The sequence below is a fragment of the Triturus cristatus genome, chromosome 4_1 (assembly GCF_964204655.1).
Source record: "Triturus cristatus chromosome 4_1, aTriCri1.1, whole genome shotgun sequence".
Classification (NCBI taxonomy): Eukaryota; Metazoa; Chordata; class Amphibia; order Caudata; family Salamandridae; genus Triturus; species Triturus cristatus.
In genome coordinates, this window is record NC_140585.1 from 122,951,155 (window position 1) to 122,968,210 (window position 17,056).

Sequence of the window (17,056 nt, forward strand, 5' to 3'; positions counted from 1 at the left end):
TGTGGACAGCAGTAACGTTACTTTTGAAATGTGATGCTGAGTGAGCACACAGGGGAATTAGCTCAAATGGTAGAGCGCTCGCTTAGCATACGAGAGGTAGCGGGATCGATGCCCGCATTCTCCATTCTAAAATTTGCATACATTTTACTTTTTAACTTGTAATTGCCATGGTTGTTGCAGAGTAAGAACAGAAAAGTCACAGATGGCTTTCAAATTTGGTGTCATTATAACAACTAAAGTGGTTTAATCAAAAGTGTTTAGGTATTCTATAGCACGTGAGAGGAATTTGATTTCTTATGCAATCTCAAAATGAAAATTTCACACCTTCCATTTTCATTTCGTCTTATTTTACTTGACATTCTTTCCTCTGAAGGATGTATAAAAGTGAAGTTCCTTGCAAAACAAGAGCAGAGGAATATCCAGAAACGGTTTTCCTTAATAAAAAATGATGAGTCTGCATACCATATTTAAGTGGGAGCCCGGCTAGCTCAGTCGGTAGAGCATGAGACTCTTAATATCAGGGTCGTGGGTTCGAGCCCCACGTTGGGCGAAAACGAGTATTTTTTGCTGGATGATTGCATTGGCTCTCATAATATGGTGATTAATCTTGCATTAGACATGCACTAACTCCTAAAAATTGTATCTCCCTTGGTTACTCATTCATGAGAAATGTATCTCCAAGATTAGGTAGGGCCTGAGTCTAGGTTAACATACAGTGATATCACTCCTATTCAAGTACTAAACATGCCAACCTGAAGTGTAAAACATCCCCTAGGTGTAGTTAAGGCATCAGTTAGGAGTGAACTGAACACTCATGTTATGGGCAATTAGACTTAAAATAAAGTGTGGACAGCAGTAACGTTACTTTTGAAATGTGATGCTGAGTGAGCACACAGGGGAATTAGCTCAAATGGTAGAGCGCTCGCTTAGCATGCGAGATGTAGCGGGATCGATGCCCGCATTCTCCATTCTAAAATTTGCATACATTTTACTTTTTAACTTGTAATTGCCATGGTTGTTGCAGAGTAAGAACAGAAAAGTCACAGATGGCTTTCAAATTTGCGGTCATTATAACAACTAAAGTGGTTTAATCAAAAGTGTTTAGGTATTCTATAGCACGTGAGAGGAATTTGATTTCTTATGCAATCTCAAAATGAAAATTTCACACCTTCCATTTTCATTTCGTCTTATTTTACTTGACATTCTTTCCTCTGAAGGATGTATAAAAGTGAAGTTCCTTGCAAAACAAGAGCAGAGGAATATCCAGAAACGGTTTTCCTTAATAAAAAATGATGAGTCTGCATACCATATTTAAGTGGGAGCCCGGCTAGCTCAGTCGGTAGAGCATGAGACTCTTAATATCAGGGTCGTGGGTTCGAGCCCCACGTTGGGCGAAAACGAGTATTTTTTGCTGGATGATTGCATTGGCTCTCATAATATGGTGATTAATCTTGCATTAGACATGCACTAACTCCTAAAAATTGTATCTCCCTTGGTTACTCATTCATGAGAAATGTATCTCCAAGATTAGGTAGGGCCTGAGTCTAGGTTAACATACAGTGATATCACTCCTATTCAAGTACTAAACATGCCAACCTGAAGTGTAAAACATCCCCTAGGTGTAGTTAAGGCATCAGTTAGGAGTGAACTGAACACTCATGTTATGGGCAATTAGACTTAAAATAAAGTGTGGACAGCAGTAACGTTACTTTTGAAATGTGATGCTGAGTGAGCACACAGGGGAATTAGCTCAAATGGTAGAGCGCTCGCTTAGCATGCGAGATGTAGCGGGATCGATGCCCGCATTCTCCATTCTAAAATTTGCATACATTTTACTTTTTAACTTGTAATTGCCATGGTTGTTGCAGAGTAAGAACAGAAAAGTCACAGATGGCTTTCAAATTTGCGGTCATTATAACAACTAAAGTGGTTTAATCAAAAGTGTTTAGGTATTCTATAGCATGTGAGAGGAATTTGATTTCTTATGCAATCTCAAAATGAAAATTTCACACCTTCCATTTTCATTTCGTCTTATTTTACTTGACATTCTTTCCTCTGAAGGATGTATAAAAGTGAAGTTCCTTGCAAAACAAGAGCAGAGGAATATCCAGAAACAGTTTTCCTTAATAAAAAATGATGAGTCTGCATACCATAACTCTTAATCTCAGGGTCGTGGGTTCGAGCCCCACGTTGGGCGAAAACGAGTATTTTTTGCTGGATGATAGCATTGGCTCTCATAATATGGTGATTAATCTTGCATTAGACATGCACTAACTCCTAAAAATTGTATCTCCCTTGGTTACTCATTCATGAGAAATGTATCTCCAAGATTAGGTAGGGCCTGAGTCTAGGTTAACATACAGTGATATCACTCCTATTCAAGTACTAAACATGCCAACCTGAAGTGTAAAACATCCCCTAGGTGTAGTTAAGGCATCAGTTAGGAGTGAACTGAACACTCATGTTATGGGCAATTAGACTTAAAATACAGTGTGGACAGCAGTAACGTTACTTTTGAAATGTGATGCTGAGTGAGCACACAGGGGAATTAGCTCAAATGGTAGAGCGCTCGCTTAGCATACGAGAGGTAGCGGGATCGATGCCCGCATTCTCCATTCTAAAATTTGCATACATTTTACTTTTTAACTTGTAATTGCCATGGTTGTTGCAGAGTAAGAACAGAAAAGTCACAGATGGCTTTCAAATTTGGTGTCATTATAACAACTAAAGTGGTTTAATCAAAAGTGTTTAGGTATTCTATAGCACGTGAGAGGAATTTGATTTCTTATGCAATCTCAAAATGAAAATTTCACACCTTCCATTTTCATTTCGTCTTATTTTACTTGACATTCTTTCCTCTGAAGGATGTATAAAAGTGAAGTTCCTTGCAAAACAAGAGCAGAGGAATATCCAGAAACGGTTTTCCTTAATAAAAAATGATGAGTCTGCATACCATATTTATGTGGGAGCCCGGCTAGCTCAGTCGGTAGAGCATGAGACTCTTAATATCAGGGTCGTGGGTTCGAGCCCCACGTTGGGCGAAAACGAGTATTTTTTGCTGGATGATTGCATTGGCTCTCATAATATGGTGATTAATCTTGCATTAGACATGCACTAACTCCTAAAAATTGTATCTCCCTTGGTTACTCATTCATGAGAAATGTATCTCCAAGATTAGGTAGGGCCTGAGTCTAGGTTAACATACAGTGATATCACTCCTATTCAAGTACTAAACATGCCAACCTGAAGTGTAAAACATCCCCTAGGTGTAGTTAAGGCATCAGTTAGGAGTGAACTGAACACTCATGTTATGGGCAATTAGACTTAAAATAAAGTGTGGACAGCAGTAACGTTACTTTTGAAATGTGATGCTGAGTGAGCACACAGGGGAATTAGCTCAAATGGTAGAGCGCTCGCTTAGCATGCGAGATGTAGCGGGATCGATGCCCGCATTCTCCATTCTAAAATTTGCATACATTTTACTTTTTAACTTGTAATTGCCATGGTTGTTGCAGAGTAAGAACAGAAAAGTCACAGATGGCTTTCAAATTTGCGGTCATTATAACAACTAAAGTGGTTTAATCAAAAGTGTTTAGGTATTCTATAGCATGTGAGAGGAATTTGATTTCTTATGCAATCTCAAAATGAAAATTTCACACCTTCCATTTTCATTTCGTCTTATTTTACTTGACATTCTTTCCTCTGAAGGATGTATAAAAGTGAAGTTCCTTGCAAAACAAGAGCAGAGGAATATCCAGAAACAGTTTTCCTTAATAAAAAATGATGAGTCTGCATACCATAACTCTTAATCTCAGGGTCGTGGGTTCGAGCCCCACGTTGGGCGAAAACGAGTATTTTTTGCTGGATGATAGCATTGGCTCTCATAATATGGTGATTAATCTTGCATTAGACATGCACTAACTCCTAAAAATTGTATCTCCCTTGGTTACTCATTCATGAGAAATGTATCTCCAAGATTAGGTAGGGCCTGAGTCTAGGTTAACATACAGTGATATCACTCCTATTCAAGTACTAAACATGCCAACCTGAAGTGTAAAACATCCCCTAGGTGTAGTTAAGGCATCAGTTAGGAGTGAACTGAACACTCATGTTATGGGCAATTAGACTTAAAATACAGTGTGGACAGCAGTAACGTTACTTTTGAAATGTGATGCTGAGTGAGCACACAGGGGAATTAGCTCAAATGGTAGAGCGCTCGCTTAGCATACGAGAGGTAGCGGGATCGATGCCCGCATTCTCCATTCTAAAATTTGCATACATTTTACTTTTTAACTTGTAATTGCCATGGTTGTTGCAGAGTAAGAACAGAAAAGTCACAGATGGCTTTCAAATTTGGTGTCATTATAACAACTAAAGTGGTTTAATCAAAAGTGTTTAGGTATTCTATAGCACGTGAGAGGAATTTGATTTCTTATGCAATCTCAAAATGAAAATTTCACACCTTCCATTTTCATTTCGTCTTATTTTACTTGACATTCTTTCCTCTGAAGGATGTATAAAAGTGAAGTTCCTTGCAAAACAAGAGCAGAGGAATATCCAGAAACGGTTTTCCTTAATAAAAAATGATGAGTCTGCATACCATATTTAAGTGGGAGCCCGGCTAGCTCAGTCGGTAGAGCATGAGACTCTTAATATCAGGGTCGTGGGTTCGAGCCCCACGTTGGGCGAAAACGAGTATTTTTTGCTGGATGATTGCATTGGCTCTCATAATATGGTGATTAATCTTGCATTAGACATGCACTAACTCCTAAAAATTGTATCTCCCTTGGTTACTCATTCATGAGAAATGTATCTCCAAGATTAGGTAGGGCCTGAGTCTAGGTTAACATACAGTGATATCACTCCTATTCAAGTACTAAACATGCCAACCTGAAGTGTAAAACATCCCCTAGGTGTAGTTAAGGCATCAGTTAGGAGTGAACTGAACACTCATGTTATGGGCAATTAGACTTAAAATAAAGTGTGGACAGCAGTAACGTTACTTTTGAAATGTGATGCTGAGTGAGCACACAGGGGAATTAGCTCAAATGGTAGAGCGCTCGCTTAGCATGCGAGATGTAGCGGGATCGATGCCCGCATTCTCCATTCTAAAATTTGCATACATTTTACTTTTTAACTTGTAATTGCCATGGTTGTTGCAGAGTAAGAACAGAAAAGTCACAGATGGCTTTCAAATTTGCGGTCATTATAACAACTAAAGTGGTTTAATCAAAAGTGTTTAGGTATTCTATAGCATGTGAGAGGAATTTGATTTCTTATGCAATCTCAAAATGAAAATTTCACACCTTCCATTTTCATTTCGTCTTATTTTACTTGACATTCTTTCCTCTGAAGGATGTATAAAAGTGAAGTTCCTTGCAAAACAAGAGCAGAGGAATATCCAGAAACAGTTTTCCTTAATAAAAAATGATGAGTCTGCATACCATAACTCTTAATCTCAGGGTCGTGGGTTCGAGCCCCACGTTGGGCGAAAACGAGTATTTTTTGCTGGATGATAGCATTGGCTCTCATAATATGGTGATTAATCTTGCATTAGACATGCACTAACTCCTAAAAATTGTATCTCCCTTGGTTACTCATTCATGAGAAATGTATCTCCAAGATTAGGTAGGGCCTGAGTCTAGGTTAACATACAGTGATATCACTCCTATTCAAGTACTAAACATGCCAACCTGAAGTGTAAAACATCCCCTAGGTGTAGTTAAGGCATCAGTTAGGAGTGAACTGAACACTCATGTTATGGGCAATTAGACTTAAAATACAGTGTGGACAGCAGTAACGTTACTTTTGAAATGTGATGCTGAGTGAGCACACAGGGGAATTAGCTCAAATGGTAGAGCGCTCGCTTAGCATACGAGAGGTAGCGGGATCGATGCCCGCATTCTCCATTCTAAAATTTGCATACATTTTACTTTTTAACTTGTAATTGCCATGGTTGTTGCAGAGTAAGAACAGAAAAGTCACAGATGGCTTTCAAATTTGGTGTCATTATAACAACTAAAGTGGTTTAATCAAAAGTGTTTAGGTATTCTATAGCACGTGAGAGGAATTTGATTTCTTATGCAATCTCAAAATGAAAATTTCACACCTTCCATTTTCATTTCGTCTTATTTTACTTGACATTCTTTCCTCTGAAGGATGTATGAAAGTGAAGTTCCTTGCAAAACAAGAGCAGAGGAATATCCAGAAACGGTTTTCCTTAATAAAAAATGATGAGTCTGCATACCATATTTAAGTGGGAGCCCGGCTAGCTCAGTCGGTAGAGCATGAGACTCTTAATATCAGGGTCGTGGGTTCGAGCCCCACGTTGGGCGAAAACGAGTATTTTTTGCTGGATGATTGCATTGGCTCTCATAATATGGTGATTAATCTTGCATTAGACATGCACTAACTCCTAAAAATTGTATCTCCCTTGGTTACTCATTCATGAGAAATGTATCTCCAAGATTAGGTAGGGCCTGAGTCTAGGTTAACATACAGTGATATCACTCCTATTCAAGTACTAAACATGCCAACCTGAAGTGTAAAACATCCCCTAGGTGTAGTTAAGGCATCAGTTAGGAGTGAACTGAACACTCATGTTATGGGCAATTAGACTTAAAATAAAGTGTGGACAGCAGTAACGTTACTTTTGAAATGTGATGCTGAGTGAGCACACAGGGGAATTAGCTCAAATGGTAGAGCGCTCGCTTAGCATGCGAGAGGTAGCGGGATCGATGCCCGCATTCTCCATTCTAAAATTTGCATACATTTTACTTTTTAACTTGTAATTGCCATGGTTGTTGCAGAGTAAGAACAGAAAAGTCACAGATGGCTTTCAAATTTGGTGTCATTATAACAACTAAAGTGGTTTAATCAAAAGTGTTTAGGTATTCTATAGCACGTGAGAGGAATTTGATTTCTTATGCAATCTCAAAATGAAAATTTCACACCTTCCATTTTCATTTCGTCTTATTTTACTTGACATTCTTTCCTCTGAAGGATGTATAAAAGTGAAGTTCCTTGCAAAACAAGAGCAGAGGAATATCCAGAAACAGTTTTCCTTAATAAAAAATGATGAGTCTGCATACCATAACTCTTAATCTCAGGGTCGTGGGTTCGAGCCCCACGTTGGGCGAAAACGAGTATTTTTTGCTGGATGATAGCATTGGCTCTCATAATATGGTGATTAATCTTGCATTAGACATGCACTAACTCCTAAAAATTGTATCTCCCTTGGTTACTCATTCATGAGAAATGTATCTCCAAGATTAGGTAGGGCCTGAGTCTAGGTTAACATACAGTGATATCACTCCTATTCAAGTACTAAACATGCCAACCTGAAGTGTAAAACATCCCCTAGGTGTAGTTAAGGCATCAGTTAGGAGTGAACTGAACACTCATGTTATGGGCAATTAGACTTAAAATACAGTGTGGACAGCAGTAACGTTACTTTTGAAATGTGATGCTGAGTGAGCACACAGGGGAATTAGCTCAAATGGTAGAGCGCTCGCTTAGCATACGAGAGGTAGCGGGATCGATGCCCGCATTCTCCATTCTAAAATTTGCATACATTTTACTTTTTAACTTGTAATTGCCATGGTTGTTGCAGAGTAAGAACAGAAAAGTCACAGATGGCTTTCAAATTTGGTGTCATTATAACAACTAAAGTGGTTTAATCAAAAGTGTTTAGGTATTCTATAGCACGTGAGAGGAATTTGATTTCTTATGCAATCTCAAAATGAAAATTTCACACCTTCCATTTTCATTTCGTCTTATTTTACTTGACATTCTTTCCTCTGAAGGATGTATGAAAGTGAAGTTCCTTGCAAAACAAGAGCAGAGGAATATCCAGAAACGGTTTTCCTTAATAAAAAATGATGAGTCTGCATACCATATTTAAGTGGGAGCCCGGCTAGCTCAGTCGGTAGAGCATGAGACTCTTAATATCAGGGTCGTGGGTTCGAGCCCCACGTTGGGCGAAAACGAGTATTTTTTGCTGGATGATTGCATTGGCTCTCATAATATGGTGATTAATCTTGCATTAGACATGCACTAACTCCTAAAAATTGTATCTCCCTTGGTTACTCATTCATGAGAAATGTATCTCCAAGATTAGGTAGGGCCTGAGTCTAGGTTAACATACAGTGATATCACTCCTATTCAAGTACTAAACATGCCAACCTGAAGTGTAAAACATCCCCTAGGTGTAGTTAAGGCATCAGTTAGGAGTGAACTGAACACTCATGTTATGGGCAATTAGACTTAAAATAAAGTGTGGACAGCAGTAACGTTACTTTTGAAATGTGATGCTGAGTGAGCACACAGGGGAATTAGCTCAAATGGTAGAGCGCTCGCTTAGCATGCGAGAGGTAGCGGGATCGATGCCCGCATTCTCCATTCTAAAATTTGCATACATTTTACTTTTTAACTTGTAATTGCCATGGTTGTTGCAGAGTAAGAACAGAAAAGTCACAGATGGCTTTCAAATTTGGTGTCATTATAACAACTAAAGTGGTTTAATCAAAAGTGTTTAGGTATTCTATAGCACGTGAGAGGAATTTGATTTCTTATGCAATCTCAAAATGAAAATTTCACACCTTCCATTTTCATTTCGTCTTATTTTACTTGACATTCTTTCCTCTGAAGGATGTATAAAAGTGAAGTTCCTTGCAAAACAAGAGCAGAGGAATATCCAGAAACAGTTTTCCTTAATAAAAAATGATGAGTCTGCATACCATATTTAAGTGGGAGCCCGGCTAGCTCAGTCGGTAGAGCATGAGACTCTTAATCTCATGGTCGTGGGTTCGAGCCCCACGTTGGGCGAAAACGAGTATTTTTTGCTGGATGATAGCATTGGCTCTCATAATATGGTGATTAATCTTGCATTAGACATGCACTAACTCCTAAAAATTGTATCTCCCTTGGTTACTCATTCATGAGAAATGTATCTCCAAGATTAGGTAGGGCCTGAGTCTAGGTTAACATACAGTGATATCACTCCTATTCAAGTACTAAACATGCCAACCTGAAGTGTAAAACATCCCCTAGGTGTAGTTAAGGCATCAGTTAGGAGTGAACTGAACACTCATGTTATGGGCAATTAGACTTAAAATAAAGTGTGGACAGCAGTAACGTTACTTTTGAAATGTGATGCTGAGTGAGCACACAGGGGAATTAGCTCAAATGGTAGAGCGCTCGCTTAGCATGCGAGAGGTAGCGGGATCGATGCCCGCATTCTCCATTTTAAAATTTGCATACATTTTACTTTTTAACTTGTAATTGCCATGGTTGTTGCAGAGTAAGAACAGAAAAGTCACAGATGGCTTTCAAATTTGGTGTCATTATAACAACTAAAGTGGTTTAATCAAAAGTGTTTAGGTATTCTATAGCACGTGAGAGGAATTTGATTTCTTATGCAATCTCAAAATGAAAATTTCACACCTTCCATTTTCATTTCGTCTTATTTTACTTGACATTCTTTCCTCTGAAGGATGTATAAAAGTGAAGTTCCTTGCAAAACAAGAGCAGAGGAATATCCAGAAACAGTTTTCCTTAATAAAAAATGATGAGTCTGCATACCATATTTAAGTGGGAGCCCGGCTAGCTCAGTCGGTAGAGCATGAGACTCTTAATCTCAGGGTCGTGGGTTCGAGCCCCACGTTGGGCGAAAACAAGTATTTTTTGCTGGATGATAGCATTGGCTCTCATAATATGGTGATTAATCTTGCATTAGACATGCACTAACTCCTAAAAATTGTATCTCCCTTGGTTACTCATTCATGAGAAATGTATCTCCAAGATTAGGTAGGGCCTGAGTCTAGGTTAACATGCAGTGATATCACTCCTATTCAAGTACTAAACATGCCAACCTGAAGTGTAAAACATCCCCTAGGTGTAGTTAAGGCATCAGTTAGGAGTGAACTGAACACTCATGTTATGGGCAATTAGACTTAAAATAAAGTGTGGACAGCAGTAACGTTACTTTTGAAATGTGATGCTGAGTGAGCACACAGGGGAATTAGCTCAAATGGTAGAGCGCTCGCTTAGCATGCGAGAGGTAGCGGGATCGATGCCCGCATTCTCCATTCTAAAATTTGCATACATTTTACTTTTTAACTTGTAATTGCCATGGTTGTTGCAGAGTAAGAACAGAAAAGTGACAGATGGCTTTCAAATTTGGTGTCATTATAACAACTAAAGTGGTTTAATCAAAAGTGTTTAGGTATTCTATAGCACGTGAGAGGAATTTGATTTCTTATGCAATCTCAAAATGAAAATTTCACACCTTCCATTTTCATTTCGTCTTATTTTACTTGACATTCTTTCCTCTGAAGGATGTATAAAAGTGAAGTTCCTTGCAAAGCAAGAGCAGAGGAATATCCAGAAACAGTTTTCCTTAATAAAAAATGATGAGTCTGCATACCATATTTAAGTGGGAGCCCGGCTAGCTCAGTCGGTAGAGCATGAGACTCTTAATCTCAGGGTCGTGGGTTCGAGCCCCACGTTGGGCGAAAACCAGTATTTTTTGCTGGATGATAGCATTGGCTCTCATAATATGGTGATTAATCTTGCATTAGACATGCACTAACTCCTAAAAATTGTATCTCCCTTGGTTACTTATTCATGAGAAATGTATCTCCAAGATTAGGTAGGGCCTGAGTCTAGGTTAACATACAGTGATATCACTCCTATTCAAGTACTAAACATGCCAACCTGAAGTGTAAAACATCCCCTAGGTGTAGTTAAGGCATCAGTTAGGAGTGAACTGAACACTCATGTTATGGGCAATTAGACTTAAAATAAAGTGTGGACAGCAGTAACGTTACTTTTGAAATGTGATGCTCAGTGAGCACACAGGGGAATTAGCTCAAATGGTAGAGCGCTCGCTTAGCATGCGAGAGGTAGCGGGATCGATGCCCGCATTCTCCATTCTAAAATTTGCATACATTTTACTTTTTAACTTGTAATTGCCATGGTTGTTGCAGAGTAAGAACAGAAAAGTCACAGATGGCTTTCAAATTTGGTGTCATTATAACAACTAAAGTGGTTTAATCAAAAGTGTTTAGGTATTCTATAGCACGTGAGAGGAATTTGATTTCTTATGCAATCTCAAAATGAAAATTTCACACCTTCCATTTTCATTTCGTCTTATTTTACTTGACATTCTTTCCTCTGAAGGATGTATAAAAGTGAAGTTCCTTGCAAAACAAGAGCAGAGGAATATCCAGAAACAGTTTTCCTTAATAAAAAATGATGAGTCTGCATACCATATTTAAGTGGGAGCCCGGCTAGCTCAGTCGGTAGAGCATGAGACTCTTAATCTCAGGGTCGTGGGTTCGAGCCCCACGTTGGGTGAAAACAAGTATTTTTGCTGGATGATAGCATTGGCTCTCATAATATGGTGATTAATCTTGCATTAGACATGCACTAACTCCTAAAAATTGTATCTCCCTTGGTTACTCATTCATGAGAAATGTATCTCCAAGATTAGGTAGGGCCTGAGTCTAGGTTAACATACAGTGATATCACTCCTATTCAAGTACTAAACATGCCAACCTGAAGTGTAAAACATCACCTAGGTGTAGTTAAGGCATCAGTTAGGAGTGAACTGAACACTCATGTTATGGGCAATTAGACTTAAAATAAAGTGTGGACAGCAGTAACGTTACTTTTGAAATGTGATGCTGAGTGAGCACACAGGGGAATTAGCTCAAATGGTAGAGCGCTCGCTTAGCATGCGAGAGGTAGCGGGATCGATGCCCGCATTCTCCATTCTAAAATTTGCATACATTTTACTTTTTAACTTGTAATTGCCATGGTTGTTGCAGAGTAAGAACAGAAAAGTCACAGATGGCTTTCAAATTTGGTGTCATTATAACAACTAAAGTGGTTTAATCAAAAGTGTTTAGGTATTCTATAGCACGTGAGAGGAATTTGATTTCTTATGCAATCTCAAAATGAAAATTTCACACCTTCCATTTTCATTTCGTCTTATTTAACTTGACATTCTTTCCTCTGAAGGATGTATAAAAGTGAAGTTCCTTGCAAAACAAGAGCAGAGGAATATCCAGAAACGGTTTTCCTTAATAAAAAATGATGAGTCTGCATACCATATTTGAGTGGGAGCCCGGCTAGCTCAGTCGGTAGAGCATGAGACTCTTAATCTCAGGGTCGTGGGTTCGAGCCTCACGTTGGGCGAAAACGAGTAGTTTTTTGCTGGATGATAGCATTGGCTCTCATAATATGGTGATTAATCTTGCATTAGACATGCACTAACTCCTAAAAATTGTATCTCCCTTGGTTACTCATTCATGAGAAATGTATCTCCAAGATTAGGTAGGGCCTGAGTCTAGGTTAACATACAGTGATATCACTCCTATTCAAGTACTAAACATGCCAACCTGAAGTGTAAAACATCCCCTAGTTGTAGTTAAGGCATCAGTTAGGAGTGAACTGAACACTCATGTTATGGGCAATTAGACTTAAAATAAAGTGTGGACAGCAGTAACGTTACTTTGGAAATGTGATGCTTAGTGAGCACACAGGGGAATTAGCTCAAATGGTAGAGCGCTCGCTTAGCATGCGAGAGGTAGCGGGATCGATGCCCGCATTCTCCATTCTAAAATTTGCATACATTTTACTTTTTAACTTGTAATTGCCATGGTTGTTGCAGAGTAAGAACAGAAAAGTGACAGATGGCTTTCAAATTTGGTGTCATTATAACAACTAAAGTGGTTTAATCAAAAGTGTTTAGGTATTCTATAGCACGTGAGAGGAATTTGATTTCTTATGCAATCTCAAAATGAAAATTTCACACCTTCCATTTTCATTTCGTCTTATTTTACTTGACATTCTTTCCTCTGAAGGATGTATAAAAGTGAAGTTCCTTGCAAAACAAGAGCAGAGGAATATCCAGAAACGGTTTTCCTTAATAAAAAATGATGAGTCTGCATACCATATTTGAGTGGGAGCCCGGCTAGCTCAGTCGGTAGAGCATGAGACTCTTAATCTCAGGGTCGTGGGTTCGAGCCCCACGTTGGGCGAAAACGAGTATTTTTTGCTGGATGATTGCATTGGCTCTCATAATATGGTGATTAATCTTGCATTAGACATGCACTAACTCCTAAAAATTGTATCTCCCTTGGTTACTTATTCATGAGAAATGTATCTCCAAGATTAGGTAGGGCCTGAGTCTAGGTTAACATACAGTGATATCACTCCTATTCAAGTACTAAACATGCCAACCTGAAGTGTAAAACATCCCCTAGGTGTAGTTAAGGCATCAGTTAGGAGTGAACTGAACACTCATGTTATGGGCAATTAGACTTAAAATAAAGTGTGGACAGCAGTAACGTTACTTTTGAAATGTGATGCTGAGTGAGCACACAGGGGAATTAGCTCAAATGGTAGAGCGCTCGCTTAGCATGCGAGAGGTAGCGGGATCGATGCCCGCATTCTCCATTCTAAAATTTGCATACATTTTACTTTTTAACTTGTAATTGCCATGGTTGTTGCAGAGTAAGAACAGAAAAGTCACAGATGGCTTTCAAATTTGGTGTCATTATAACAACTAAAGTGGTTTAATCAAAAGTGTTTAGGTATTCTATAGCACGTGAGAGGAATTTGATTTCTTATGCAATCTCAAAATGAAAATTTCACACCTTCCATTTTCATTTTGTCTTATTTAACTTGACATTCTTTCCTCTGAAGGATGTATAAAAGTGAAGTTCCTTGCAAAACAAGAGCAGAGGAATATCCAGAAACGGTTTTCCTTAATAAAAAATGATGAGTCTGCATACCATATTTAAGTGGGAGCCCGGCTAGCTCAGTCGGTAGAGCATGAGACTCTTAATCTCAGGGTCGTGGGTTCGAGCCCCATGTTGGGCGAAAACGAGTATTTTTTGCTGGATGATAGCATTGGCTCTCATAATATGGTGATTAATCTTGCATTAGACATGCACTAACTCCTAAAAATTGTATCTCCCTTGGTTACTCATTCATGAGAAATGTATCTCCAAGATTAGGTAGGGCCTGAGTCTAGGTTAACATACAGTGATATCACTCCTATTCAAGTACTAAACATGCCAACCTGAAGTGTAAAACATCCCCTAGGTGTAGTTAAGGCATCAGTTAGGAGTGAACTGAACACTCATGTTATGGGCAATTAGACTTAAAATAAAGTGTGGACAGCAGTAACGTTACTTTGGAAATGTGATGATTAGTGAGCACACAGGGGAATTAGCTCAAATGGTAGAGCGCTCGCTTAGCATGCGAGAGGTAGCGGGATCGATGCCCGCATTCTCCATTCTAAAATTTGCATACATTTTACTTTTTAACTTGTAATTGCCATGGTTGTTGCAGAGTAAGAACAGAAAAGTCACAGATGGCTTTCAAATTTGGTGTCATTATAACAACTAAAGTGGTTTAATCAAAAGTGTTTAGGTATTCTATAGCACGTGAGAGGAATTTGATTTCTTATGCAATCTCAAAATGAAAATTTCACACCTTCCATTTTCATTTCGTCTTATTTTACTTGACATTCTTTCCTCTGAAGGATGTATAAAAGTGAAGTTCCTTGCAAAACAAGAGCAGAGGAATATCCAGAAACGGTTTTCCTTAATAAAAAATGATGAGTCTGCATACCATATTTGAGTGGGAGCCCGGCTAGCTCAGTCGGTAGAGCATGAGACTCTTAATCTCAGGGTCGTGTGTTCGAGCCCCACGTTGGGCGAAAACGAGTATTTTTTGCTGGATGATTGCATTGGCTCTCATAATATGGTGATTAATCTTGCATTAGACATGCACTAACTCCTAAAAATTGTATCTCCCTTGGTTACTTATTCATGAGAAATGTATCTCCAAGATTAGGTAGGGCCTGAGTCTAGGTTAACATACAGTGATATCACTCCTATTCAAGTACTAAACATGCCAACCTGAAGTGTAAAACATCCCCTAGGTGTAGTTAAGGCATCAGTTAGGAGTGAACTGAACACTCATGTTATGGGCAATTAGACTTAAAATAAAGTGTGGACAGCAGTAACGTTACTTTTGAAATGTGATGCTGAGTGAGCACACAGGGGAATTAGCTCAAATGGTAGAGCGCTCGCTTAGCATGCGAGAGGTAGCGGGATCGATGCCCGCATTCTCCATTCTAAAATTTGCATACATTTTACTTTTTAACTTGTAATTGCCATGGTTGTTGCAGAGTAAGAACAGAAAAGTCACAGATGGCTTTCAAATTTGGTGTCATTATAACAACTAAAGTGGTTTAATCAAAAGTGTTTAGGTATTCTATAGCACGTGAGAGGAATTTGATTTCTTATGCAATCTCAAAATGAAAATTTCACACCTTCCATTTTCATTTCGTCTTATTTAACTTGACATTCTTTCCTCTGAAGGATGTATAAAAGTGAAGTTCCTTGCAAAACAAGAGCAGAGGAATATCCAGAAACGGTTTTCCTTAATAAAAAATGATGAGTCTGCATACCATATTTAAGTGGGAGCCCGGCTAGCTCAGTCGGTAGAGCATGAGACTCTTAATCTCAGGGTCGTGGCTTCGAGCCCCACGTTGGGCGAAAACGAGTATTTTTTGCTGGATGATAGCATTGGCTCTCATAATATGGTGATTAATCTTGCATTAGACATGCACTAACTCCTAAAAATTGTATCTCCCTTGGTTACTCATTCATGAGAAATGTATCTCCAAGATTAGGTAGGGCCTGAGTCTAGGTTAACATACAGTGATATCACTCCTATTCAAGTACTAAACATGCCAACCTGAAGTGTAAAACATCCCCTAGGTGTAGTTAAGGCATCAGTTAGGAGTGAACTGAACACTCATGTTATGGGCAATTAGACTTAAAATAAAGTGTGGACAGCAGTAACGTTACTTTTGAAATGTGATGCTGAGTGAGCACACAGGGGAATTAGCTCAAATGGTAGAGCGCTCGCTTAGCATGCGAGAGGTAGCGGGATCGATGCCCGCATTCTCCATTCTAAAATTTGCATACATTTTACTTTTTAACTTGTAATTGCCATGGTTGTTGCAGAGTAAGAACAGAAAAGTCACAGATGGCTTTCAAATTTGGTGTCATTATAACAACTAAAGTGGTTTAATCAAAAGTGTTTAGGTATTCTATAGCACGTGAGAGGAATTTGATTTCTTATGCAATCTCAAAATGAAAATTTCACACCTTCCATTTTCATTTCGTCTTATTTTACTTGACATTCTTTCCTCTGAAGGATGTATAAAAGTGAAGTTCCTTGCAAAACAAGAGCAGAGGAATATCCAGAAACGGTTTTCCTTAATAAAAAATGATGAGTCTGCATACCATATTTAAGTGGGAGCCCGGCTAGCTCAGTCGGTAGAGCATGAGACTCTTAATCTCAGGGTCGTGGGTTCGAGCCCCACGTTGGGCGAAAACGAGTATTTTTTGCTGGATGATAGCATTGGCTCTCATAATATGGTGATTAATCTTGCATTAGACATGCACTAACTCCTAAAAATTGTATCTCCCTTGGTTACTCATTCATGAGAAATGTATCTCCAAGATTAGGTAGGGCCTGAGTCTAGGTTAACATACAGTGATATCACTCCTATTCAAGTACTAAACATGCCAACCTGAAGTGTAAAACATCCCCTAGGTGTAGTTAAGGCATCAGTTAGGAGTGAACTGAACACTCATGTTATGGGCAATTAGACTTAAAATAAAGTGTGGACAGCAGTAACGTTACTTTGGAAATGTGATGCTTAGGGAGCACACAGGGGAATTAGCTCAAATGGTAGAGCGCTCGCTTAGCATGCGAGAGGTAGCGGGATCGATGCCCGCATTCTCCATTCTAAAATTTGCATACATTTTACTTTTTAACTTGTAATTGCCATGGTTGTTGCAGAGTAAGAACAGAAAAGTCACAGATGGCTTTCAAATTTGGTGTCATTATAACAACTAAAGTGGTTTAATCAAAAGTGTTTAGGTATTCTATAGCACGTGAGAGGAATTTGATTTCTTATGCAATCTCAAAATGAAAATTTCACACCTTCCATTTTCATTTC

At 38.8% G+C, this 17,056-nt stretch overlaps 17 non-coding genes across 17 annotated transcripts; all 17 read left to right on the plus strand.

The window, feature by feature from the left end:
- The first annotated feature begins 6,680 nt into the window (after positions 1-6,680).
- TRNAA-AGC (transfer RNA alanine (anticodon AGC)) lies at positions 6,681-6,753 on the plus strand. Its single transcript has one exon. It is a non-coding gene; the product is annotated as a tRNA-Ala (tRNA).
- A 1,574-nt stretch (positions 6,754-8,327) lies between these two features.
- Positions 8,328-8,400, plus strand: TRNAA-AGC (transfer RNA alanine (anticodon AGC)). Its single transcript has one exon. It is a non-coding gene; the product is annotated as a tRNA-Ala (tRNA).
- Positions 8,401-8,753: 353 nt separating this feature from the next.
- On the plus strand, positions 8,754-8,826 carry TRNAK-CUU (transfer RNA lysine (anticodon CUU)). The gene has a single exon. It is a non-coding gene; the product is annotated as a tRNA-Lys (tRNA).
- A 345-nt stretch (positions 8,827-9,171) lies between these two features.
- On the plus strand, positions 9,172-9,244 carry TRNAA-AGC (transfer RNA alanine (anticodon AGC)). Its single transcript has one exon. It is a non-coding gene; the product is annotated as a tRNA-Ala (tRNA).
- Positions 9,245-9,597: 353 nt separating this feature from the next.
- On the plus strand, positions 9,598-9,670 carry TRNAK-CUU (transfer RNA lysine (anticodon CUU)). The gene has a single exon. It is a non-coding gene; the product is annotated as a tRNA-Lys (tRNA).
- A 345-nt stretch (positions 9,671-10,015) lies between these two features.
- Positions 10,016-10,088, plus strand: TRNAA-AGC (transfer RNA alanine (anticodon AGC)). The gene has a single exon. It is a non-coding gene; the product is annotated as a tRNA-Ala (tRNA).
- A 353-nt stretch (positions 10,089-10,441) lies between these two features.
- On the plus strand, positions 10,442-10,514 carry TRNAK-CUU (transfer RNA lysine (anticodon CUU)). The gene has a single exon. It is a non-coding gene; the product is annotated as a tRNA-Lys (tRNA).
- A 345-nt stretch (positions 10,515-10,859) lies between these two features.
- Positions 10,860-10,932, plus strand: TRNAA-AGC (transfer RNA alanine (anticodon AGC)). The gene has a single exon. It is a non-coding gene; the product is annotated as a tRNA-Ala (tRNA).
- A 770-nt stretch (positions 10,933-11,702) lies between these two features.
- Positions 11,703-11,775, plus strand: TRNAA-AGC (transfer RNA alanine (anticodon AGC)). The gene has a single exon. It is a non-coding gene; the product is annotated as a tRNA-Ala (tRNA).
- A 772-nt stretch (positions 11,776-12,547) lies between these two features.
- TRNAA-AGC (transfer RNA alanine (anticodon AGC)) lies at positions 12,548-12,620 on the plus strand. The gene has a single exon. It is a non-coding gene; the product is annotated as a tRNA-Ala (tRNA).
- A 353-nt stretch (positions 12,621-12,973) lies between these two features.
- TRNAK-CUU (transfer RNA lysine (anticodon CUU)) lies at positions 12,974-13,046 on the plus strand. Its single transcript has one exon. It is a non-coding gene; the product is annotated as a tRNA-Lys (tRNA).
- A 345-nt stretch (positions 13,047-13,391) lies between these two features.
- On the plus strand, positions 13,392-13,464 carry TRNAA-AGC (transfer RNA alanine (anticodon AGC)). The gene has a single exon. It is a non-coding gene; the product is annotated as a tRNA-Ala (tRNA).
- Positions 13,465-14,235: 771 nt separating this feature from the next.
- On the plus strand, positions 14,236-14,308 carry TRNAA-AGC (transfer RNA alanine (anticodon AGC)). The gene has a single exon. It is a non-coding gene; the product is annotated as a tRNA-Ala (tRNA).
- Positions 14,309-15,079: 771 nt separating this feature from the next.
- TRNAA-AGC (transfer RNA alanine (anticodon AGC)) lies at positions 15,080-15,152 on the plus strand. The gene has a single exon. It is a non-coding gene; the product is annotated as a tRNA-Ala (tRNA).
- Positions 15,153-15,923: 771 nt separating this feature from the next.
- Positions 15,924-15,996, plus strand: TRNAA-AGC (transfer RNA alanine (anticodon AGC)). The gene has a single exon. It is a non-coding gene; the product is annotated as a tRNA-Ala (tRNA).
- A 353-nt stretch (positions 15,997-16,349) lies between these two features.
- On the plus strand, positions 16,350-16,422 carry TRNAK-CUU (transfer RNA lysine (anticodon CUU)). The gene has a single exon. It is a non-coding gene; the product is annotated as a tRNA-Lys (tRNA).
- Positions 16,423-16,767: 345 nt separating this feature from the next.
- On the plus strand, positions 16,768-16,840 carry TRNAA-AGC (transfer RNA alanine (anticodon AGC)). The gene has a single exon. It is a non-coding gene; the product is annotated as a tRNA-Ala (tRNA).
- Positions 16,841-17,056: the final 216 nt, after the last annotated feature.